Source organism: Podarcis raffonei, chromosome 3 (assembly GCF_027172205.1).
Source record: "Podarcis raffonei isolate rPodRaf1 chromosome 3, rPodRaf1.pri, whole genome shotgun sequence".
Taxonomy (NCBI): Eukaryota; Metazoa; Chordata; class Lepidosauria; order Squamata; family Lacertidae; genus Podarcis; species Podarcis raffonei.
Genome location: NC_070604.1, coordinates 121,654,474 through 121,670,954, shown reverse-complemented (window position 1 = coordinate 121,670,954; position 16,481 = coordinate 121,654,474). Strand labels below are relative to the sequence as shown.

The 16,481-nt window shown below is 45.8% G+C and overlaps 2 protein-coding genes across 3 annotated transcripts in view; both read left to right on the top strand.

Moving 5' to 3' along the window:
- The window catches only part of PTK2B (protein tyrosine kinase 2 beta), a 358,085-nt gene that overhangs the window by 196,741 nt on the left and 144,863 nt on the right, over positions 1 to 16,481 (top strand). The gene's annotated exons all lie outside the window — the stretch shown is intronic.
- The window catches only part of EPHX2 (epoxide hydrolase 2), a 110,023-nt gene that overhangs the window by 4,840 nt on the left and 88,702 nt on the right, over positions 1 to 16,481 (top strand). The window lies entirely within an intron of this gene.

The window sequence follows — 16,481 nt, the reverse complement described above, 5'->3', positions numbered from 1 at the left end:
GGGGGTTACTTAATGCTATGTCACCCTCAGGCCCTGTTTGCAAAAGTTGGTGTCTTCCATGCCTGTTTGGGAATAAGTTCAGACTGTGTGTTCGGTGATGTCTACTCACAGATAAGCATGCACAGGATCTACATCTCTCTCATCTGCTGCTGCTGTCCTCAGAAGGGACAGAAAGCATTTTTTTATAACTGTCTCTTATCTTTGACTTTAGACTTCAGATACACCACAGAGAGGCTACCCTATTTTTCGCTCTATAACACGCACCCGACCATAACACGCACGTAGTTTTTAGAGGAGGAAAATCCATAGGCATGCCACCCGTAGGCATTCCCTCCATAACACGCACAGACATTTCCCCTTACTTTCTAAGAGGAAAAAAGTGAGTGTTATGGTGCAAAAAATACGGTAATTTTATAAGGCGTTTGGACATGAAAAAAAGAAAGCATCTGAGCACATGTTTCCACTGGGAGAGGGAGAAGGGCAAGACAGCATTTCACTGCACCCTCTTCTTTTATTTTGTGATTTTAATTGTGCCCAGAAAACACCATAAATATCTGTTTATTGAAACAAACAAACCCCATGCCATTTGGTCCTGTCAATTTTGCCATTCTCTTTAGAGGGATATTTTATTGATCTTTGTCTGAAACTACAATCATTTCATCCCACCATTTCCAGCAAATGCACCTTAAGGTTACTTGCACTGAAACTGAACTTAATACACATTTCAATCACAGTACAGTTAAAAGGAATTTTGTGCTTTAAAAAAAGTGTCGCTAGAATAAATCAATCAATACAAACAGCAGCAGGAACAGCAGCCCCAGTTCTAGACAGGAACAGAGGAAACTGTCTCTTTTTTCTTTTCCCTATATAATTGTGTTTTGTATTTTTGTATAAATGAGTTAGAGTTTTGAGTGTTCAATGGGTTAAAAAAAGCTTTCAATAAAAATGTTATTGGCAAATAAGGAAATTGCCTTATTATATGTGAGTAAGTTCAAAAGCACATCAAAGTGCAAGTAGATAAATAGGTACCGCTCCTGTGGGAAGGTAAACGGTGTTTCCGTGCGCTGCTCTGGTTCGCCAGAAGTGGCTTTGTCATGCTGGCCACATTACCTTTAAGGCATGAAAACTGCCTAAATCTCTCTTACCTAGGCAACACAGGGACCTCGCTTTATTTCCTTCACGTATGTTCCAACACCTTTATCACTCAGTGTTCTCATGCTAACTGCACCCCAGCTTTCTTTGAAACCACACTGTCTAACCCACAGGTTGTACCCTTTGGAATGCATAAAGCAACACCTATGTACTTTATTGCGACATTTCGGAAGGTATCTTTTGTAAAGTTATCTGAGTTGATCAGGGATGTACCTGTAGGCTCCTGTATGTGTTAGGAGTGCAGTTTCTTCATGTAAGAGATAACATTGAGTTTAGCCCAGTCAGTTGCTAAGCAAGTAGTGTAACTCCCGTTTAATCATAGAATGCAACAGCCTGTTTGCACAAGGCAGCTTTTGCAAGAAGATGAGATGGAGCAATAAGCCAGTTGACTTCTGCTGGGAACTGATTGGCAGCCCGTGAGCTGGTGGTGGATTAAATGCTTGCAGAGTGAAGCAGCTACTAGTCACTCTTGAGAGATGAGCTGGCTGCCTCTCCAGGCTTGAGGCTGGAAGAGAAGAACCTTGCAGCTGAAACTGTCCCAGAGACATTTCGTGGGTGTGTGGGAAGGCAGGAGAAATGGGACTGGTTAAGCAGCCCAGACCATTTGTCCATTAATGTTGCTAACCACAATCACTCTTGCCTGCCTAACTCTTCGCACGTAACCATGGCAAGTCATTGCTGGTGCATTAGCAGCCTAAAGAGAGCGAGGCAGATTCATGGAGGAGAGGGCTACTGATGGCTTCTAGCCATGATGGCTGTGACCAGTTACTGGAAACCTGGATGGTTTAGCTGAGATTCCTGCATTGCAGGGGGTTGGACTAGATGACCCTTGGGACCCTTCCAAGTCTAGCATTCTATGATTTAGGAGAGATAGAATAATATATTTCTTCATGCAGTACATAGTCATACTATGGAGGCAGTGATTTATGAAGGAGAGGGCTGTCAATGACTACTAGCCACGATGCTTCTGGATACCAGTTGTTGCCAACCACAAGATGGGAGAGTGCTCTTGCTCACGTTCTGCTCGTTGGTTTCCCAACAGGCATCTGGGTGGCCATTGTGAGCAGAGAATGCTGGACTCAACAGACCAGGTGGGCCATTGGCATGATCCTGCAAGCTATTCTTATTTTCTTATGCCCTTTGACACCAATTGCCATAATTGGTTGGTAGTGAATACAGTGGTACCTCGGGTTACATACACTTCAGGTTACATACGCTTCAGGTTACAGACTCCGCTAACCCAGAAATAGTACCTCAGGTTAAGAACTGTGCTTCAGGATGAGAACAGAAATCGTGCTCCGGCGGCGCGGCAGCAGCAGGAGGCCCCATTAGCTAAAGTGGTGCTTCAGGTTAAGAACAGTTTCAGGTTAAGAACGGACCTCCAGAACAAATTAAGTACTTAACCCGAGGTAGCACTGTAACTGGTTGTCTGTGGAGTGTTTTCAATATGTGGGGGGGGCATTCATATTTATATTCAAATATATTTCTTCATGCAGTACATAGTCATACTAGGGAAGCAATGATTTATGAAGGAGAGGGCTGTCTATGACTACTAGCCATGATGCTTCTGGCTACCAGTTGCTGCCAACCACGAGATGGGAGAGCGCTCTTGCTCACGTTCTGCTCGCTGGTTTCCCACCAGGCTTATGGTTGGCCATTGTGAGCAGAGAATGCTGGACTCGATAGACCAGATGGGCCACTGGCGTAATCCTGCAGGCAGCAATAATAATAATAATAATAATAATAATAATAATAATAATACCCTGGCCATCTGGCTGAGTTTCCCCAGCCACTCTGGGCGGCTTCCAATCAAGTGTTAAAAACAGTACAGCATTAAATATTAAAAACTTCCCTAAACAGGGCTGCCTTCAGATGTCTTTTAAAGAAAAGATAGCTGCTTATTTCCTTCACATCTGAAGGGAGGGTGTTCCACAGGGCGGGCGCCACAACCGAGAAGGCCCTCTGTCTGGTTCCTTGTAACTTCATTCTCGCAATGAGGGAACCGCCAGAAGGCCCTCAGAGCTGGACCTCAGTGTCTGGGCTGAACAATGGGGGTGGAGACGCTCCTTCAGATATACAGGACAGAGGCTGTTGAGGGCTTTAAAGGACAGACCAACACTTTGAATTGTGCTCGGAAGCGTACTGGGAGCCAGTGATTGTCCTTTTTACCAATTGTTGTCTTTTTAATTGTATATATTGCTTGTTTTATGTTGCTATGGCCATTGGCTAATGCGAATAAAGTTTATCTATCTATTGTGCTTGGAAACGTACTGGGAGCCAATGCAGATCTTTTAGGACCGGTGTTATGTGGTCCCGGCGGCCACTCCCAGTCAACAGTCCAGGTGCCGCATTCTGGATTAATTGCAGTTTCCGGGTCACCTTCAAAGGTAGCCCCACGTAGAACGCATGGCAGTAGTCCAAGCGGGAGATAACTAGAGCATGCACCACTCTGGCAAGACAGTCCGCAGGCAGGTAGGGTCTCAGCCTGCGTACCAGGTGGAGCTGGTAGGCAGTCACCCTGGACACAGAATTAACCTGCGCCTCCATGGACAGCTGTGAGTCCAAAATGACTCCCAGGCTGTGCACCTGATCCTTATCTTCTTATGCCCTTTGACATCCAATGTTCTCCTGCGTTCTATTGTTTGCTTCACCTTCATGTTCCCTTCCCTTTCCCTACCCTACAACTCTATGATGCGAAAGATCAGCTCCTTCCATTTGATATATGATGTCAAACACTAAGCCCCACTTTCAGAAGAAACGCTTTGATGAAATTCCAAAGCCCGCAAGGAAGAGAGTTGGTACATCTGGAACACCACGTTCTTCCATTCTCCATACACACCACATGCAAAATTCCATCGGGAACATGGAAACATCCTTTCAAAGGCACGCATGAGTGATGGCTTTAAAAAGAGGGATTAGGGGAGGTTGCTGAAATGCAATAGAACAAGACAGTACATGCTGCATTCTAATGGCAGGGAAGGGTAGCAGATATGGGATCAAGACAGTACAAGAGGTTCTGCCATCTAAGGCCCAGCCTTTAGCCTGAGGGATGAAACAGTCCATATGCAGAACAACTAAAGCTCTTCTAGAAAAGACTTGAGAAATTGTATTTTCATCCCAAATTCCTTGGTTGATCTTCAGCCAGACCCACAACTGGATATAATTACTAGGTGGAGAATCTGAGGCTTCTGGGCGCTCTATTCTGCCTTGGTCAGACCCCACCTGGGGTCGTCTGCCCAGTTCTAGGCACTGCAGTTTAAGAAGGATATTGACAAGTTGGAAGGTGTGCAGAGGAGGCTGAGCAGGATGATGAAGGGCCTGGAAACCAAACCATATGAAGAATGGTTGAGGGAGTTGAAGATGTTTGGCCTGGAGAAGAGGAGACTGAGAAGTGATAGGATTGCCATCTTCACATATCTGATAGGCTGTCACATGGAAGATGGAGCAAGGTTGTTTTCTGCTGCTCCAGAGGAGAGGGCCTGAACCAATGGTTTCAAATTATAAGAAAGGCGGTTCTGACTAAACATTAGGAAGAACTTTCTGACATTAAGAGTTGTGTGACAGTAGAAGAGACTCCCTTGGAAGGTGGTAGACTCCTTCCTCGGAGGTTTTTAAGCAGAGGCTGGTTGGCCTATCTGTTACAGAATCTTCAGCTGTGATTTCTGCATTGCAGGGGGGTTGGACTAGATAGAAACTGCAATTCTATGATTCTGATTCAGCCTGGAGCCTTCTGCATGCAAAGTAGGTGTTCTGCCGTGGAGCCTTGACCCGTCCTCGTTACCATTGATTTTTGAAGGCCAAGATTGCACTGTTATAATTTGAAATGATAAATAAATGAGACAAAAGCAGAGCTGCCAAACAAAGAAGCCAATTAGCATAAATATGCATTATGTAAGTAAAGGTCATTCTTAATGGAAGCAACTGTGCCAGAACCGTCGGAAACAGATGAGCTTTAAGCGTCCCTCAAGTTGACAGGTAACTCTATCAGAAATGCAGAGCTTTCGGCTGCTCTGGGTTCTCAATGAGCAGAAGAACAGGGTACAAATAAAAATATAGAAAGAGAAGCTCCAGAAAGTTGAGTTCCCAAGAGGGATCCTAAGAAGGGAAGCCAAGGGAATCTATTTAGTGCAGAGAAGGAATCAAAGAACAGAGTGAAAGAATGGGAAGTTAGGAAAAATAGGCAAGAGAAATTCAAGTCTGTTCAAGTCACAGCTGAGTGCTGGCCTTGAATACTGAAGCTCCATAAGAACTTAATAAGAGCCTGCTGGACCTGGCTACTGGCCAGTCTCGTTCAGCATCCTTTTCTCGCAATGGCCAACCAGATGCCTGTGAGAAACCAGCAAGAAGGATCTGAGCACAAGAGCCCTTTCCCCTCATTCAGCTTCTGGCACCTGGTGTTTCAGAAGCATCATTGCTTCCAACTGGGTGGAGACCAAGCATAGCTAGCAGCCATTCATAGCCCTTTCCTCCATGAGCTTGTCTAATCCTCTTTTAAAGCCATCTAGGATGATAGCTGGGACGCGGGTGGTGCTGTGGGTTAAACCACAGAGCCTAGGGCTTGCCAATCAGAAGGTCGGTGGTTTGAATCCCTGCAACGGGGTGAGCTCCCGTTGCTCAGTCCCTGCTCCTGCCAACCTGGCAGTTCGAAAGCACGTCAAAGTGCAAGTAGATAAATAGGTACCGCTCCGGCGGGAAGGTAAACGGCGTTTCCGTGCGCTGCTCTGATTCGCTAGAAGTGACTTAGTCATGCTGGCCACATGACCTGGAAGCTGTACGCCGGCTCCCTCGGCCAATAAAGCGAGATGAGTGCTGGAACCCCAGAGTAGGCCACAACTGGACCTTAAGGTCAGAGGTCCCTTTACCTTTGCTTTTTAGGATGATAGCTATCATTGCCTCCTGCTGGAGCAAGTTGCATAGTTTAACTGTGTGCTGCCATGAAGAAGGCACCTGTTGTTTGTTACATTGCTACTCGCTCTTCTTCCAAGGAACATAGGCTCCTCCACGTCAACTCCCTGACAACTGTGTGAGGTAGGTTAGGAGGAGATCACAACTAGCCCAAGTTTACTCACTAATTTTCATGGCTCAGAGGAACTCTCATTTAAACTTGGATCTTCCCCAGCCAAGGGCCGCAGCCTTCAAACTACACACCACCACTGGCTGTCAAAAACGGGTTAAAGTACAGCCTCTGGAACTTCTTTCAAATGAAGGCTACACTTGCGGCCAATGTAGAACTTGCCATGTGCTGTTAAGAATGGGAGGAGGAAGAACGGGGTATTTATGGGAGACCAGAACATCGTAATTGTAGGTGACTGTCAATGATAACTGAACTCTGTTGCTTTAAACCAGGCAGAGGGCCTTCTCGGTAGTGGCGCCCGCGCTGTGGAACACCCTCCCATCAGATGTCAAGGGAATAAACAACTACAGTGGTACCTCTGGATGCGAACGGGATCTGTTCCGGAGCCTCGTTCGCATCCAGAAGCGAATGTAAGACACGACTGTGCGTCTGCGCGGGTCGCATTTTGCTGCTTCTGCGCATGCGCATGACGTCATTTTGAGCATCTGCGCATGCGTGAGTGGCAAAAACTGGAAGTAATGCGCTCACTCCATTACTTCCAGGTCGCCATGGAGCGCAACCCGAAAATATTTAAGGTGAAGCGTATTCATCCCAAGGTATGACTGTACCTGACTTTTAGAAAACATTTGAAGGCAGCCCTGTTTAGGGCAGTTTTTAATATTTGATGTTTTATCGTGTTTTTCATATGTTATTGGGAGCCATCCAGAGTGGCTGGGGAAACCCAGCCAGATGGGCGGGGTATAAATTTATTATTATTATTATTATTAATTATTATTATTAAAGCACCTGTCGAAGCTAGACCCTGCTACAGGAGTGCATGATTTGGGTTCATGTGCAAAGCCTCACACCCTTCATTAAGAGCAATAACCTTAGGGAAGGGGAAATATGATTGGCTCCCAAGTCCTAGAATGTTTGATTTGCTATGTTTACTACAGGATCAGCATGTTCTTCCTCTGTAAATCTAAAAGAAAATCACTACCGAGGGTTATTTGACACCTTTAGGATTGAGCATGGCTTATGCTGACCACAATGATACGTTTTGGAAATGTAAATATAGTGTCTGCTTGTGGTTTAACATAGGGGAAGAGGGAAGTTAAAAGAGGCTTTTGGATAGAGATCATGAGTTATCCACAACGTGCCGACCATCCTGAATGCTTTGAGGTTGTATGGCATCTGTGGATGGCTGCATGGGGTGGTACCCAACACAAGGCATCTGAAAAAGCTTTGGGTCTCAGATTTATCTGACATTGTCTTCTTGCACTCTATATTGGGGTAGGGTGCCAGTGGCCCTCCAGATGCTGTTGAACACTCAACTCCTATCAGTCCCAGAAGTCAGCATGGCCAACGGTGAGGGTTGATGGGAGCTGGGACATGACCACAACATCTGGAGGGCCACAGGTTCCCCATTTCTGCTGATCTGCTTGTTGTGTGTTGATGATGTGTCTTATCTTTGTTTTTTTGCTTTTTTTTTAAAAAAGGGATGAGACTTAATACATAGACACCATTTGGAGAATGGTACTTGGTGAGACAGGGATGCGGGTGGCGCTGTGGGTTAAACCACAGAGCCTAGGACTTGCCGATCAGAAGGTCAGCGGTTCAAATCCCCGCAACGGAGTGAGCTCCCATTGCTCAGTCCCTGCTCCTGCCAACCTAGCAGTTCGAAAGCACGTCAAAGTGCAAGTAGATAAATAGGTACCGCTCCGGCGGGAAGGTACACAGCGTTTCTGTGTGCTGCTCTGGTTTGCCAGAAGCAGCTTAGTCCTGCTGGCCACATGACCCGGAAGCTGTACGCCGGCTCCCTCGGCCAGTAGAGCAAGATGAGCGCCACAACCCCAGAGTTGGCCACGACTGGACCTAATGTCCAGGGGTCCCTTTACCTTTCACTTGCTGAGATACCAAGCCCAGGCATGAAGCAGATTGGTGGGACTGCACAGCTGCCAGTAATGACAGTGCGCAGGGCAGAGGGGCTGAGACACGAAGAACTAGGACAGTTCAACAAGGCCCTTCAGTATTCTCTGGAAAGGCTGAGGAAGGGAACGTGAAGGCAAAGCAAACAACAGAATGCAGGAGGACATAAAATAATAACTATCATTATTACCACCACTACTATTTTACTTATTTCCTGACTTTCTCCAGAACCAGGTGGCTAGAAAAAACAAATGAAAAAAGGAGAAAAGAGAAAAAGTGTTGCTGAATCTGAGGAAGTGATTGCGCATCAGGGTGGCTTCTGGTTTTGCCCAATGCTGCTTTCCAAATCTTCCTGGCTGCTGAAAAGCAACCCTTTGTTTTTCTCTATATCTCTGCCATCTCAGCCCCCCCCCCCTTCCCACTCAACACTTGTGCCTTCATTTGCTCATCTCTGCCTCTTTGTTTTCATTCATTTGTGGGCAGCATGGAGGTGTGAGGAAGGGTTCCCCGGGTGAGGAGGCAAACTCCCTTCCCTGGCTAAACAAAAATTTTTTTCCTTCCAGTAGCACCTTAAAGACCAACTAAGTTAGTTCTTGGTATGAGCTTTCGTGTGCATGCACACTTCTTCAGATACACTTGAAACAGAAGTTGCCAGATCCCTCTATATAGTGAGAAGGTGGGGAGGGGTATTACTCAGAAGGGTGGTGGGAATGGGTGATTGGCAGGTAGCTGTGATGAGCCTGTTGACGACTCTTAACGACTGCAATAGGTCTTACAGGAAAAAGCAAGGGGTGAGAAGGTGAAAAAAGGCTTTGTCATGTATAATGAGATAAGAATCCAATGTCTTTGTTCAGACCAGGTCTCTCCATGGTTTTAAGTTTGGTAATGAGTTGCAATTCAGCAGCTTCTCTTTCCAGTCTATTTCTGAAATTCCTTTGTAGTAAAACAGCTACTTTGAGATCTTGTATAGAATGTCCTGGGAGATTGAAGTGTTCTCCTACTGGTTTCTCTGTCTTGTGACTCTTGATGTCCGATTTATGTTTCCTTTCCCTGGCTGTTTCATTTTCTGCCGCTGCCCCTTGCAGAATACCGTATTTTTCGCTCTATAACACGCACCCGACCATAACACGCACATAGATTTTAGAAGAGGAAAACAAGAAAAAAAATATTCTAAACGAAACAGTGGATGTATGATTTTTGTGGTTCATGCTGTGGCCACAGCCATGTGATCTGACAGTGAGTTTGGAGTAGCCCAGTGCAAAAATCCTGTGGATCCATGCTTTGTAACCACGTTTTTGCACCACTGCGGCCCCAGGCAACAGTGGGTGCGTGATTTTTTTGGTGCAAGATGTAGCCATGGACATGTTATGTGATCTGATGGTGAATTTGGAGTGACCCAGTGCAGAAATCCTGAGGATCCATGTGGATCCGTGCTTTGTAACCACGTTTTAAGTGGGGAGGGAAGGAAAAGCATTCAAGGGACAAGGAGAAGGATGCTGCTAATAATGCAGAAGAGGGGTTTAAGGGGAGAAGAAGCACGCCTGGGGTGGGTGGAGAAGGATGCTGCTAATAATGCAGAAGAGGGGTATAAGGGGAGAAGGCTCCTCTCCTCTCCCGCTTTGCTCCTTTAAAGCAAGCAGGCTCTCTGTCCCTCTCTCCTCCCCACTCAGCGGCTCTTCTCCCGCTTTGCTGTTTCAAAGCGAGCCACGGAGGAGGGAAGGAAGGGGAACCATGGATCCTCTGCTCAGGACTGCAGCAGATCCCCCCGCCATCCGTAGGCATTCCCTCCATAACACGCACAGACATTTCCCCTTACTTTCTAGGAGGAAAAAAGTGAGTGTTATGGTGCAAAAAATACGGTAAATTGGTTGCAGGCATTAGCAGGGACCAATGGCCCTTTTTCCGTCGGGAAGACCTTTCTGACCCGCCTCTCTTGACCAGAGAAGGTGCCAGTTAATTCCCCCAGCTTTTCGGATTGTTATTGTGGTTTCTTCTAGAAGAGGAAGATTTCTGCTTTCTGCAGAACTGTTTTTGGCATTGAAAGAGGGGTGCTTGCAGACAACTCTTGTTCTTGTTGCGAACTAAATGCAGTACTGAGCCCAGAGCTTAGAAAGTGTGCATTCTAATGAAATTCCCTGATGCAAAATGCACCTAGAACAATGGGAATTTTGAACACTGGACGGAATCCTTTCCACGCTGGGCTGTAACTTCCCTGACCCACAGTCATTGGGACAGAAAGGGTACTTCCATTCCCACAAAGCCCTGAATGCCCCCCCACACATATTGAAAACACTCCACAGACAACCAGTTACAGTGCTACCTCGGGTTAAGTACTTAATTTGTTCTGGAGGTCCGTTCTTAACCTGAAACTGTTCTTAACCTGAAGCACCACTTTAGCTAATGGGGCCTCCTGCTGCCGCCGCGCCGCCGGAGCACGATTTCTGTTCTCATCCTGAAGCAAAGTTCTTAACCTGAGGTACTATTTCTGGGTTAGCGGAGTCTGTAACCTGAAGCGTATGTAACCTGAAGTGTATGTAACCCGAGGTACCACTGTATTCACAACCAACCAATTATGGCAATTGGTGTCAAAGGGCATAAGAAAATAAGAATAGCTTGCAGGATCATGCCAATGGCCCACCTGGTCTGTTGAGTTCAGCATCCCATGCTCACAATGGCCACCCAGATGCCTGTTGGGAAACCAACGAGCAGAACGTGAGCAAGAGCACTCTCCCATCTCGTGGTTGGCAACAACTGGTATCCAGAAGCATCGTGGCTAGTAGTCATTGACAGCCCTCTCCTTCATAAATCACTGCCTCCATAGTATGACTATGTACTGCATGAAGAAATATATTATTCTATCTCTCCTAAATCATAGAATGCTAGACTTGGAAGGGCCCCAAGGGTCATCTAGTCCAACCCCCTGCAATGCAGGAATCTCAGCTAAAGCATATGTGACAGATGGCCATTCAACCTCTGCTTAAAAACTTCCAAGGAAGGATCAAGCCCACAACCTCCCAAGGGAGACCGTTCCTCTGTCGAACTCCTCTTGCTGTCAGAATGTGTGTGTTTTTTCTGATGTTTAGTCAAACTCTCCTTTCTTAAATTCCATTCCACAGTGCAGAGAACTGTCTGGGCGTTGATTGAGCACACGAGCTCGCATAGGTTTCTCACCTCCCTTGGCTGCCAAACCCAGAGACAGGGGTTGCCTGGTATGCCGCGCGGAGGACCTTAAGGCCCACAAATAACCACACTTTGGAGATCCCAAGCCTCAAGGCGGTTAGATTGGTTTCAGCTAGGGCCAGGGCCTTTTCAGCACTGGCCCCGACGTGGTGGAATGCGCTGTCACAAGAGACTAGGGCCCTGCGGGACTTGACATCTTTCCGCAGGGCCTGCAAGACAGAGCTGTTCTGCCTGGCCTTTGGTTTGGACTCGGTCTGACCCTTATGTTTCCCTCCACTTATGGTCTTGATTTATCGGCTACTTTAAAATGAGGCTGCATTTTAAATTGCATTTTAACCTGTATTTTAAATTGCTCCCCCCTTCTCTTTCCCCCCCATTATGTTTTTACTGTGATTTTATTGGTGTTAGCCGTCCTGAACCCGGCTCTGGCCGGGGAGGGCGGGGTATAAATAAAAATTATTATTATTATTATTATTATTATTATTATTATTATTATTAACAGTTCTTTGGTTGCCCATGATGTAAGATGAGCCTTGTAGGAGCAGGCCACTGTCCTATCTCATGACCAACCAGATGTCCCAGTGGGAAGCCTGAAAGCAGAACATGAGTCCAAGAGCCCTCTCAGTGTGGAGCCAGTGTGGTGTAGCGGTTAAGAGCGGTGGACTCGTAATCTGGTGAACCGGGTTCGCTTCCCCGCTCCTCCACATGCAGCTGCTGGGTGACTTTGGGCCAGTCACACTTTTCTGAAGTCTCTCAGCCCCACTCACTTCACAGAGTGTTTGTTGTGGGGGAGGAAGGGAAAGGAGAATGTTAGCCGCTTTGAGACTCCTTCGGGTAGTGATAAAGCTGGATATCAAATCCAAACTCCTCCTCCTCTTCTTCTTCTTCTTCTTCTTCTTCTTCTTCTTCTTCTTCTTCTTAACACCTGTGATTCTCAGCAATGCATTCAGAGCTGTATTCCCTCCAATACACTGGCGGAGTATGTAGCCATCATGGCCTGGGACAGGGTTCTGTTATCATCCATCCATTCATTTCATAATATTTATACACAGTGGAAGAGGCTCCCAGTGTGAGGTGGACTCTCCTTCCCTGCTGCCAAACATCTTGCTCTGGTTTCTTTTGGACCACATCGGCAAGGCCAAGAGGGGGGGCTTGTCGTCTGGGCAGCCTGGGACCTCCATGCACACTTCCCAGGCTTGGGGGTCTGGCGGTCACTAACAACACAGCCTTTTGGCTTCACCCCCAGAGGCACACTCCATTGTCTCCTGAGATAGACAGATGCCAACAACAACTGGGTCTTAATCTTCCTTCTTCCCTATCGCCTGTTCCACCCCGCAATAATGAAAGAGCAGCAAAGAGATTAAAACACCAAGCGCCGGCTTCCAAGGTATTACGTACATTTCACCTGGAAAGGCTAAAACTCACTTAGTGAGGATATGCCCTTGAGCAGTTCCCCAGAGCAAAGAGATATGGATACTGCCTTAATTACAAAGGTTGGAGATTATCTGATTGAAAAGGAGGCAGATGAAAGAACCTGAGGTTTAGTCCTTTTCCCTTCTTGACATCTTAATACTAAAAGGGTATGCTTGGAAAGATTATTATTGCTTTAATTAACAACCCGCCCTTCACCCTAAGGTCCCAGGGCTGGTTGCAACAGATTTGAATGCAATCGGATTGGTGAAGCCATCACTTTTATAGCTTTGGAGATCAAACTTAAACCTGCAGTTCTGGCTGGCATTTCCATTGATGCAATTGAATAAGAGTTTGTGCCTGAGCTCTAGTTGACTCCCTTTTGTCCGCAGGTCTCCCTCCCTCGCTTGTGAAGCCTTTTTGCCTGCATACCCCCTTCCTTTGAACCCTGCAAGGCCCACCAAAGTCCTTTCTAGAATGATCAAGGGGGTGGAGTAGCTCCCCGTGAAGTTAGGCGACATGTGGGGCTTTTCAGTTTCGAGAAAAGGCGAGAAACGGGGCATGGTGCAAGTTTTCAAAATTATAGATGGGGAAGATGGATAGAGAAAAGTTAGAGAAGTCTGCTGGGCCAGATGAGTCACTGGTCTGGTCCATGTTCTTTTGCTTCTGGGAAACTTGGCTTGGTTGGGCTTCCCAGGCATGTACCGTATTTTTCACTCTATAAGACGCACCAGACCACAAGACGCACCTAGTTTTTGGAGGAGGAAAACAAGAAAAAAAATATTCTGAATCTCAGAAGCCAGAACAGCAAGAGGGGTTGCTGCGCAGCGAAAGCAGCAATCCCTCTTGCTGTTCTGGCTTCTGTGATAGCTGCGCAGCCTGCATTCACTCCATAAGACGCACACACATTTCCCCTTACTTTTTAGAAGGGAAAAAGTGAGTCTTATAGAGCAAAAAATACGGTGTACCTTTTGAACGCCAGGCTGCTTTCTATAGACATCCACAGAAGCCCCCTCCTCCTTCCATCCAGGCAAGCAAAATGCATTATCAGAGTTCCAGGACACATTCCAGCCTGGTGCAAATACTCAAGGAGGATGTGAAACAAGCCTGGCAAAAGGGGGCGTGGCTAGGGAGGGGCGTGGCCTGGAGAGTCGCAAGGGCCACTCAGAGAGAACTTGGGGGCCACAGAAGGCCTGAGTTTACCCACCCTTAGTGTAAAGTAGGAAGCCCTGCATGGTCTTCAGGGTGTGTTTGCTTCATATATATATGTTACAGTGGTACCTCGGGTTACATACGCTTCAGGTTACAGACACTTCAGGTTACAGACTCCACTAGCCCAGAAATAGTACCTCGGGTTAAGAACTTTGCTTCAGGGTGAGAACAGAAATCGTGCTCCGGCGGCACGGTGGCAATGGGAGGCCCCATTAGCTAAAGTGGTGCTTCAGGTTAAGAACAGTTTCAGGTTAAGAATGGACCTTCGGAACGAATAAAGTACCGTACTTAACCTGAGGTACCACTGTATATTGTAAGCCGCTCTGTAATTCGGATGAAAGGTGGAATATTAATATTATTAAAATTAATAAAACTTAGGGAACCTGAAGGAGCGTCTCCACCCCCATCGTTCTGCCCGGACACTGAGGTCCAGCGCCAAGGGCCTTCTGGTGGTTCCCTCATTGCGAGAAGTGAGGTTACAGGCAACCAGGCAGAGGGCCTTCTCGGTGGTGGTGCCCGCCCTGTGGAATGCCCTCCCTTCAGATGTCAAGGAAATAAGCAGCTATCTTATCTTTATTTATTTATTTTTTAAATGATATTTATTCAAAATTTCAAAAGTACATATATATAAAAAAGAAAAATACAACTTAAAAAGATAAATACAACAGAAAAGCAAAAAGATAAAACCAAAAAAAGAAAACACAATTCTCAAATTACATCTTTTCATCTGCTTGTTTCTTGACTTCCTCACACCTCCCTTTTTGTATTCTAATTTAATTCATTGTTTCAGCAAATTCTTCCCATATTTCTCAATTCTTATTTAAATATTTTGTCTTAACAGTCTGTCTTATTTAATTAACTCAACAAATCCTTTCCATCATTTACCATGTTCTGTTATTCAGTTTACCTTAATTTGTTTAACTTTATCTTACCTTAAAAACTTTAAAATTCAAAATTTAATCCATATTTATACATAACTCCTTAAATCCTTAAATCCTTTTTACTAAAGCCAAATAATTCCTTTCCAACATTTTCCCAAATATTTCATTAGTATTACACTAATTCCAAAAATAAAAAGAAATTCCCTTTTTATAAACTCCCCCCCCCCCTAGTTTTTGTCCAACGTCCCTTCTTCCTGGTCTCGGGTTATGTCAGTCCTTTCTGTCCATATCCAGTCCATCAACCTGGTAACCTTATGTCCGAGGCCCTTAAGTCTCTTCTATGCCCCTTCTGCAGATTTTCTTCTTCTTGTTTGTACTTACTCTCTTCCTTGCCCTTTGTTGATTTCTTTCTTAATTTCTTCCCTTTCTCCTTGAGGAGTAGGTCTCTGGGGAGTTCCAACCGGTAATAATCTCCATTTTCCTTCATCAAACTAGCCCATTCCCCACAGTCCCACTCCCCATCATCGTCGTTATAATCCAAAAAGTAGTCTTCCAAAAAATAATTGTCAACATGTTTCCTAGTCCCACCAGAGTTAGGAGCCTCCTTAACTCCAGGCACTTCCAAGCCCACTCCAAGTTCAATCTTCCAATACAGCAGCTTTTGCTCCTGCAGGGCTTCAGCTCTCTCCATTCGTGTTGCTTGAGATACGGTCACAGCCTCCTCCATCTTCAACTGCCCTTGGACTTGCCCAGTTGAACCAGTTTCCTGAATTGGTCCCTGTATAATTTCATTATCTTTGTTTCCCGTTAATTCATATTCACTGGCTACGGCAGTCATCAAATCCAACTTCTCATTCATCAGATTTATCCTCTCATGCAACTGCTCCAACATAGCATTTGTCTTGCCAAGGGCAGACACCAGAACTTCCTCCCAGCACATTTCTATTCAAGGTCAAACGACTGGTCTCACGATCTCAATCTCGCAGCTGTAAGGTCTCCAAATAAACTGCAGCAACAAACTGACAAGCTCCCTCTAGGGGACACAATTTCTATTTGTATCCATCTTTGAAACGTATCCAGCAAAGGAAAGTTACTTTCGATTTTCGAATACTTTGTTTCTTTAAAATGCAGAAAGCAGCGTTGAAGTTAATTTGTTTCTCTTTCTTGACTATCTGTCAAAATGCTCCACTTTCAATCAATGGACATCTCCATAAATTTCTGTCCTGACACCCCGTTCCCAGGTTTGGGGCGATGGAAACTTATTTTCCTTTACTCTCTCTCCTGCAGGCTTAAACAGTCAAATTCCCCCCCCCTTTTCTCCTGCTTCCAGGGGGGTTTTATTAGTTGTAAATGCAGGAAATTTCAATCTTTAAAACAACTTTCCTGGCTATTAGATTGCAAAGTTTTTGCTTCAGTCTATTTACAAAAAGCGGAAGGCGGACTTCCTGTTTAGACCTTCCCGCTTCGGTGCCTAATTCCAGAATTTTTTAGTCCAATTTTCCGTTTTTACTCACGGGTACTTGTTTAAAATCCAATTGTCAACAGGAAAAAGTCAGCGCTCTCCGGCGATGGCTGTGCGGCTTCCCTCCGTGAAAGTAGCAGTCAGTTCGCAGCACCGCGCTGCTCACCCCACTTCGCTCCGGAACCCCAAAATGGGTTTCCCC